Here is a 7,872-nt window from a genome sequence, read left to right as displayed (position 1 = left end):
TTTCGGTCATGGAAGTTATGCCCTCTTCCACTGTAATGACTGTTTCTTTGTCTCTTAATTGTATCCATACACCCATGATTCGTCTCCAATAATGATGCTCGACATGAAGTGTATTATAATAATTAAAAAAAAATGATGATGTATAATTAAAATGGAAAAAGTTACAGGATAGTACAAATTCATTATTAGTAAATGTTGTGCATGTTTCATTTTTCCTTTTTTAAATAATTTTTAACTTTACAATATCTGGGGTTTCCTTCACGATGTATCTACACAGAAGGTCAGGTCATCCACAGCACACTGATAAGAGTTCTTCGCTAACTTCGACATGTGTTTGTACTTGCCCTGGGTCAGCAGTGTGCTGCCAAACTTGGTAGCAACAAACCGTTGAAATTCCCTGCACTGTTCTGTACAACACAATAGTAACAGTGTTGTGAAGTTATCTCAAATAATCTTCAAGCACATGTTGCCAAATGATTTAGAATGATTTGCTCGTGGAACTTCGTCCTCAGTTCTCGTTGTCTTCCAGGGATGTTGGTCCGCTCTTGAAGCAGATGTGGCATTCAAAACACCTCGCATGATTCACTGCAGCATCGCCATTGGCATTCTGCAAGACTAGTCTCGAAACGTTTTGATACTCTCTTGTATAAAGTTATTCAGGGATCACAAATCATTATGAAAAGTGAAACAGAAGCCCTTTATATTAAGAATGAAAATATAATAATATTTACACCTTGATTGATTTTGCTGTTATCAGCATTTCATGCTAGTGTCGTACAAGTAGAAATTAATGGTTGATTGATAGCAACAGACATAATGTACAGGGCCCCACCTGGTGATTTTTGAGTAATTTGTGAAATAACTAGCCTCAATATTTTAGTTTTAAACTTCACAGAAGAATCGGATAATACTACGTGGACATTTTAATTTAAATTTTTAGTAAGCAACCGTTCTATAGCTGTACTTAAGTTCTTTTTCATTTCATATAACATTTCTCTCTCACACAACTCACAGAAAGCTTAAATAAAACAATACTTCGGCTTAAAATGGTGCACAGTGAAACTTCATCACCAGACATGACGTTTTAATTTATTATTTTATTTGTAGTAGCTCTATTTGCAACACACTTTTTACACAATATCTACATACGTCACTGAATGTACCCCCAAAATTATATCATTGTAGAACAAATAATTCAGGAGCTATGATAAAATTTGTTTTTTCTTAAAATTGAGTGCATATTACCCCAGCTATATCCATCCAGTGTTTCAAAACGAGAGCTCTTAGCAACTTCCAACAAGCTTTAAACGTAATTTCGACCCTTTTCTAAACTTGTTCTTGCTTACATACTTCACCTCAAATATTTAAAACATTAACTCATTTGTAGTCAGACGTTTGAAGCTGTTTTATATGTGGGAGTTCGATTCTTAATGGTATAGAGGATCTGCTGGTACTATTCTAAACCTTTTTGATGGGCATACTATTACTTCATTAGAACATAGATACATACTGATCAAGCACCCCCTTAACTCTGCCATGTTAAGATTTGAAATCAATATATAAGTCAGGTGACAGAGAACAAAAGGCAAGTTTCTGTCACTATGCACTGTGAGAAGTGAAGCTGTCAGTTACAGTTTTTCTTGTTTGTAGCTGAAATCATTGACTGTAGCAACTGAATGACTAGTTGTAATAGTATTAAAAATCTAGTCGTAAGTTGAGAAAATTTCCCTAAAATTATCAATATTAATGTGATATTTAGAGTTCTAAATTTGGCCAGATGAAATGATAACAAACAGTTTGTAACGTTTTTGTGACAGTTCTTTTTTCTAAAGACAAAAGACGGAATTACAGTTGTTCAGAGAATTCCTGTTTTTGTCATATTGTGCATCACTTAGTATGAGACAAAACATCAGTTTGGCAGAACACATTTTGTTTCCTGACGATTCCTCAATGATACAGGTGAAATGTTTTATCATACTTTTATTAGAAATGCCACAAATTTCTACCCACAATGTCCACTTTTTAGACAAAAATATTTTTATGTTTTGTAATTTTAGCTTAAAGCAACCTTTTCATATCACATACTTTTGTTCTTGGTCTTTTATGGGTGCTAAAAGTTCCGATTATAGTGTAAAACCAGTGGAGTAACATTCCATTCAGGAGCAGACTTGTTGAAGTGGTATTTTCTTTTACACGCACGAATGTTGGATGTGCAGCTTTTATTTCTGTCCTTTGACTTTAGATTTCCCATCACTCCAATTTCAAAAGCTCTCTGGGTGAACACTGTTACAAGCTAAAATTGTATATCACCCAACATAGTAAAATATATTCTCAGCATTTTCGGGAAAAGAGCAGGGACCAAAAATCGCTTTTGTTATTCTGTACTAAGGGAAATTTGAGTTACAAAAGCAATTCATATTTATGACGAATCTTGGCAAATGTTTCTTCTCAACACTTATCAATCATCCGTCATTAAATAAATACGATTCATATTACATATGTTTGAGTGAACGTATTGAAAGCATTTGTGTAAACTGAATATTAATGCAGACGTCTATTTTCATTTAAACTGATGTCTATGTATTACTTTCAGGCTAAAAATAGGGATGAAAATGCCAACACTGATACAAACACTGAAACTCCTGCATGGTGTTTCATAACAGCTGTGTCTGTTGGAAGTGAAGTTCATTTATCAGCTCACAGTTCCAGGAAACAAAAATTAAGAAGTAAAATAAACTTTCTGGAAGTAAAAACGACAATTGTAAAAACAAAATTGTTTCAGTGTCGTCCGCCGATGAAAGCAGTAATAGTTCGCAGTTCGATTGTATGAATAATAATGATTTTAAAAAGCTTATGCGATACTTTTTTAACCAAAGGTTTATCTCAACTTGTTTCGTTTGCGTTTATTTGCATAATAGTTTTCATTAGTCAGTTAGATTAATTCCGTCGAGCGCAACGCTTGACGTCATGCAGATCAAAAGGGCCGCCCTTTGCATCCCTTTCTGTGTTCTGTGCGTATTAGTTTTAATAATGTGCAGAGAGGCTCTTGACAAGACAATCGCTATGTTCACCTGGGTGCTGATCGGCGGCAAAAAAAAAAAAAAATGAAAAAGTATTTATGGAAGGTGTTTTGCCACACTGCTGCGTCCTTAGAAAAACAGTGGGCCACTTTGTCACAAAATCGTCCGCTCAATATGAAACAAAAAAATACAAATTCTTTCAATACCTTGAGAAATATTGTGTAAGCTACATTACCTGTATTAAACTTTTTTCACGTTGCTTCGCTCAGGTGGGAAGATAAGGGTGTTGCAGGGACGTCCTGCAACTTCACAGTTTTACTTTATTACTTCAGCACTGATTTTATCTGCAAAAGTATAGCATTGTGCGTCACATAGTTCAGAAAATATTAGGTCATAGGAACTGAGATGCGTGAAGAGTTACTTTTTCCGAGAACGAATCGCAAATTACCAAGGCTATACTCATCCATTATTTGATAATGAGAGCTATTTTATACATGAGAGTTATATTGTGTAAAGATTCGGGCGTGGGGGCTACTGGCAAAACTCTAATGCAGCAAATGATAGCCTCGTGTTATTGTCTTCTTGACTATGTCCTCAATTTTGGAGATCGCTTCGGTCAAGAGAGTTGTTCTCGTGGTCAAAGAGTTTCATCACTAAGTACCATTGTGTTGGTAATAGCTCAGAGAGTGTAGTAGAAAGACGCAATTGTGTTGCTGCGGTTGTCAATACGATAGTGTCGAGTAACATAATTCAAGTAAACTTAGAAATATAAAATTTTAAAGTGGCAGTCATGGGCTGAAGGAGATGGTTTCACTGGCGTACGTGATACTGATATTGTAAGTCTGATGTATTTGTGAGTTCCCAGAGTCAGTGGTTTTAAGTGACAGTCCATCATTGTTTGAATGCGTAGAAAGCCGTGTCGTGGTTTTAACGTTTGCCTCGAGATTATTTGGAGTCGCTGTTCGCAATATATGTAGTTGTATACAAGTTGTGCTTATTGTAATATTTATTCTTAAATATAAGTGGAACGCTGTTCTACAATTGCACCATTTTGAAGAAACATTTGTTTTGATGTGTGGAGTGCACCTGTATCCAGCCACAGCTTCGTGGCCAAACAGCACGAAAGCTGTGTTATTCTTGAAGAATGTTAGAGTCTGTTGTTTCTGCAAGTATAGCCACGCTATATGATTCGCATTATATCCCGTAAATGGTAGTGAAAGGAGGAGAACGCATAATTAGCAAAGGTAATTGTGGGAGACTTCATTGTGAGAAATGAGACGACAGATTTTATTTATAGTTGAACCGTGATGATAATAATACGAAATTGAAATATATAGGAATGAAAATGTACACTGATTGGTTTTTTATAATTATTCTAAAATTGTGATCTGTAGAATATTAAATTGTGATCTGTGGAATGCCAACAGCTCAGATGTCTTGGCGAACATCGTACAAATTCTTGTAAATTTTCCGAATTATGAATAGGCGTTAGGTATATTGACAATTTTTGTGTTTTAGAGAATTGTTTTTGTTTTGTTTATTTTTACTGGCGTGTTGTTATTGTTGTTGATGTTCCATGTGGACCTATATTTGGAAATAATGATTATTTGTAGGTAATGCGTTTTCATTTAATTCGTTGCTTTGTAACGCAAACACTTCTGTTCTGCTGTGAAAGAAATTTTCTAAAACTGATGTAATATATGTTCAGTGTTTGTAAACACTGTAGTCTCTAATGCTTGGACTATTGTGGCAACAATGTGTTAAGTGTGACAGTAAGATAAGTTATTGACATAGTCATTATAGCTGATGCAGGTATCAAGAGACCAGTTGAGAATGGATAATGTATCATGTGACTTTCGCTCCGAGAACAGAAATACAGTAATTACATAGAAGTAAGTAAGTGATGTCACTACCATTGAAGTGTCAGAATTATGGTTTGAAGGAAGTTTTTCTGTACATGTCAGAACTGGTTACAGTGAGCTTGAAAACGTAAAAGAAAGGGAGAGAGAACATAGAGATATAATGTGAAAGTAACATGTTTTTGGAGAAATGTGCAAATTGGCCTGACTTAACAGCCATAGTAGCACTAACTATAACTTAGGAATGAGGAAATTTACAGGTTCTGTAAAATTGGTAAACGGGCAGCCATTTCACCCTCAGATAGTTTTTGCTTTAGCTCTTGTTTAGGTGAATAATAAATTTAACTTTCAGAAAAAAGTGAGATGTAGTATGTGGAAGGTGAGTTCATTGCACTAGAAGACAGCAGCTGTTCTGTGGATGTGTTTGGCTTAAGACTTTAATGCATTAAGAAGTTTGAAGGAAGACTTTACCTAGTAGTGGAGGTTGATAGTTTCACATGACACATAAATTAAATTATCAACTGTGGCTAGAATATTTCACAGTGTGTAATGGATTCTATGAAGCCTATAAAATTGCAATAACTGTGTCTGCCGTAGTAGGTTTCTGTAGTAGAATTTATCTCATGGCCTAAATAATGATCTATCATGGTGAAGCTTATGATGACACTAAGATCAGTATATTGATGTTTGTTGACTATATAAAAATTGAAATTAGCAACAACAAAAATTTGTCTTACAGACAGTAGATTTAATGTTGCATTTACACCATTAGATGCCCACCTAATACCGTACAAAATCCTGTAAGAAATTATTGCAAGGCAGAAATAAGAGTCGCCCCCCCCCCCTTTTTTTTCACTTTCAAAGAGACAATGAAGATCAAACTTCGACTATTAACAGCACGAGTCATATTATCAGTTATTCTTCACATGTTTCATCTCTTAATGGAACTGGTAGGAATCCTGTTGTATAGTTTGAGAAGTACCCTTTATTTCCACCTGTAGTAATTTCAGGGGTTGCCCGCAGATATGATTGCTGCATTTATTAAAACATGCTGAGAAGCAACTGAAGTCACAGACTTACTGTCTCAGTTGTTATGCCTCCATAGATAAACATGGCCGATTGCATATTATTAGACTAAAAATAATGTTCAGTGGTAGGAAATGAACATGTCACACTCGTATTCCAAAAGGATAACAAGACTGAGCTACATGCCTGCTCTCATACGAGGGCTATGCACAAAGTACATTAAGTTTTGGATTTAAAAATAAATAAAGTATAGGAAATTTTTTATTATATACAGATGAAAGCCACACATAAATACTACTTTTCTACATAGTTGCCATTTAAATTAAGGTACATATCATAGCGATGGACGAGCTTGGAAAATCCTTAGTCATAAAATTCGGCCGCCTGCGCCTTCAACCACGTGGTTACCTCTTCTTGAAGCTGTGCGGCGTCGTCAAAACGCTGCATAGCCAACCACTTGTTCATTGCTGGGAATAAGTGGAAGTCGTTTGGTGCCAGGTCTTCTTTTAAGTGGGAGTTGTTTCCTCATCCTCCATACAGTGCTGAGCTGTTGTTGAATCCTGTATTCAGCTTTATACTATCTTAAGAAAAGTATACAGACACCTGTTAACAGACTGTAACATAAGGTGTATCCACTTTTTGCCTTTATTGTGGCTTGGACTCTACTGACAACACTTTAAGTGAGAGGTTGGAATGTGTGGAGGAATGGCAGCCCTTTCATTCTCAAGTACTGAAGCCAGATAAGGTGGTGACGTTGGGACGCTTGAGGTCTGAAACAAAATTGACATTCTAATTCATTCCAGAGGTGTTCCAATTGGGCTCTGGGCTCTCCAGTCCATTTCAGGAGTGTTATTGTCCACAAGCCTTTGCCTCACAATACTGTTTTATGACAGGGTGTATTGTCACGCTGCTGCAGTCATCATTTCTGAATTGTTCATCTACTTTATGCAGTACACAATACTGTAAAATGTTTTCATGTCTATGAAAATTTGGTGTTTTCTTAAGTTCGATAATGGGCCACCGAAACCACAAAAAACACATCCGTACAGTTCTACCATTTCCTCTGTACTTCACTGTTGGCACTACACATGATGACAGGTCATGTTCTCTAGGCATTCACGAAACCCAAACCCTTCCATGGAATTGCTATAGGTTTCATCACTTGTTTCTGGACATCCGTTGTTCTGTGGTGTTATTCTTTACTCCGTCTCAAGTGTTGCTTTACATTTACTTCAGAAATGTGTGGCTTAAGAGGTGCTGCTCTACCATTGTAGCCCATTTTTTTTTTTTTAAACCTCTTCTGTTAGTCGAAATGCTGGTAACACATTGGAACTCTTGAGTGATTGCTTCAGCTGAATTCATGTGATTTTGTATAACCACCCTTTGCAATGCTTGATGGTCTTTATCCATCAGTGCATAAGATCTGTCTGATATTGTTTTAGTTGTGGTTATTTTTTCATAACTCCATTCCACAGTCACATCACCAAAAGTCACTTTGGACAACTCAAGAAGGGTTGAAATGCTCCTGATGGATTTGCTACTCAAGTGGCATCCAGTAACTAGCCCATGCTCCCAGTCACAGTGCTCTCCTGATTGATTCAGTCTGCTGTTATTGCTTCTCTACTGACATCACAATCCTCCCAGTCTTTTTTTGTATTGACAGGTGCTCATGTTGTGACACTTAGTGGTCATTTCTGCATTATGTATGAATGTATGTATATGTTTGATCAGGTTGTCCAAGCCTGGTAAGGGGAAGCTGGTTAAGTTTATTAATCAGAGTGTAGCGGGAGGGCCTGTTATCTCACATAGTTTATCATTCCATGGGAAATAAAGGTAGCGTAAACCTTTTTTTGTATTGTGGTTGTCACGTTTTCCTGCTTTCTTCAGATTTTGTAAGTAGTTCATACAGTGGCTTCAAGCGCTAATAGAAAGCACAGAAGCTGATATCATTATAGGTACAGAAAGCT

At 36.3% G+C, this 7,872-nt stretch overlaps 1 protein-coding gene across 5 annotated transcripts in view; it reads left to right on the top strand.

Annotated features, from left to right (window-relative positions):
* Window positions 1–3,682: 3,682 nt before the first annotated feature.
* The window catches only part of LOC126337002 (uncharacterized), a 189,959-nt gene continuing 185,769 nt past the window's right edge, over window positions 3,683–7,872 (top strand). The window contains exon 1 of one of the 5 annotated variants that reach the window (XM_050001245.1): window positions 3,683–3,856. The gene's annotated coding sequence lies outside the window, so the exon portion shown is untranslated. Of the gene's footprint in view, window positions 4,265–7,872 lie in introns of all 5 variants that reach the window. The other 4 variants (XM_050001248.1, XR_007565030.1, XM_050001246.1 and 1 more) reach the window with 4 other exon arrangements.

This window comes from Schistocerca gregaria, chromosome 2, assembly GCF_023897955.1.
Source record: "Schistocerca gregaria isolate iqSchGreg1 chromosome 2, iqSchGreg1.2, whole genome shotgun sequence".
Lineage (NCBI taxonomy): Eukaryota > Metazoa > Arthropoda > Insecta > Orthoptera > Acrididae > Schistocerca > Schistocerca gregaria.
This window is presented reverse-complemented; position numbering and strand designations above follow the sequence as displayed.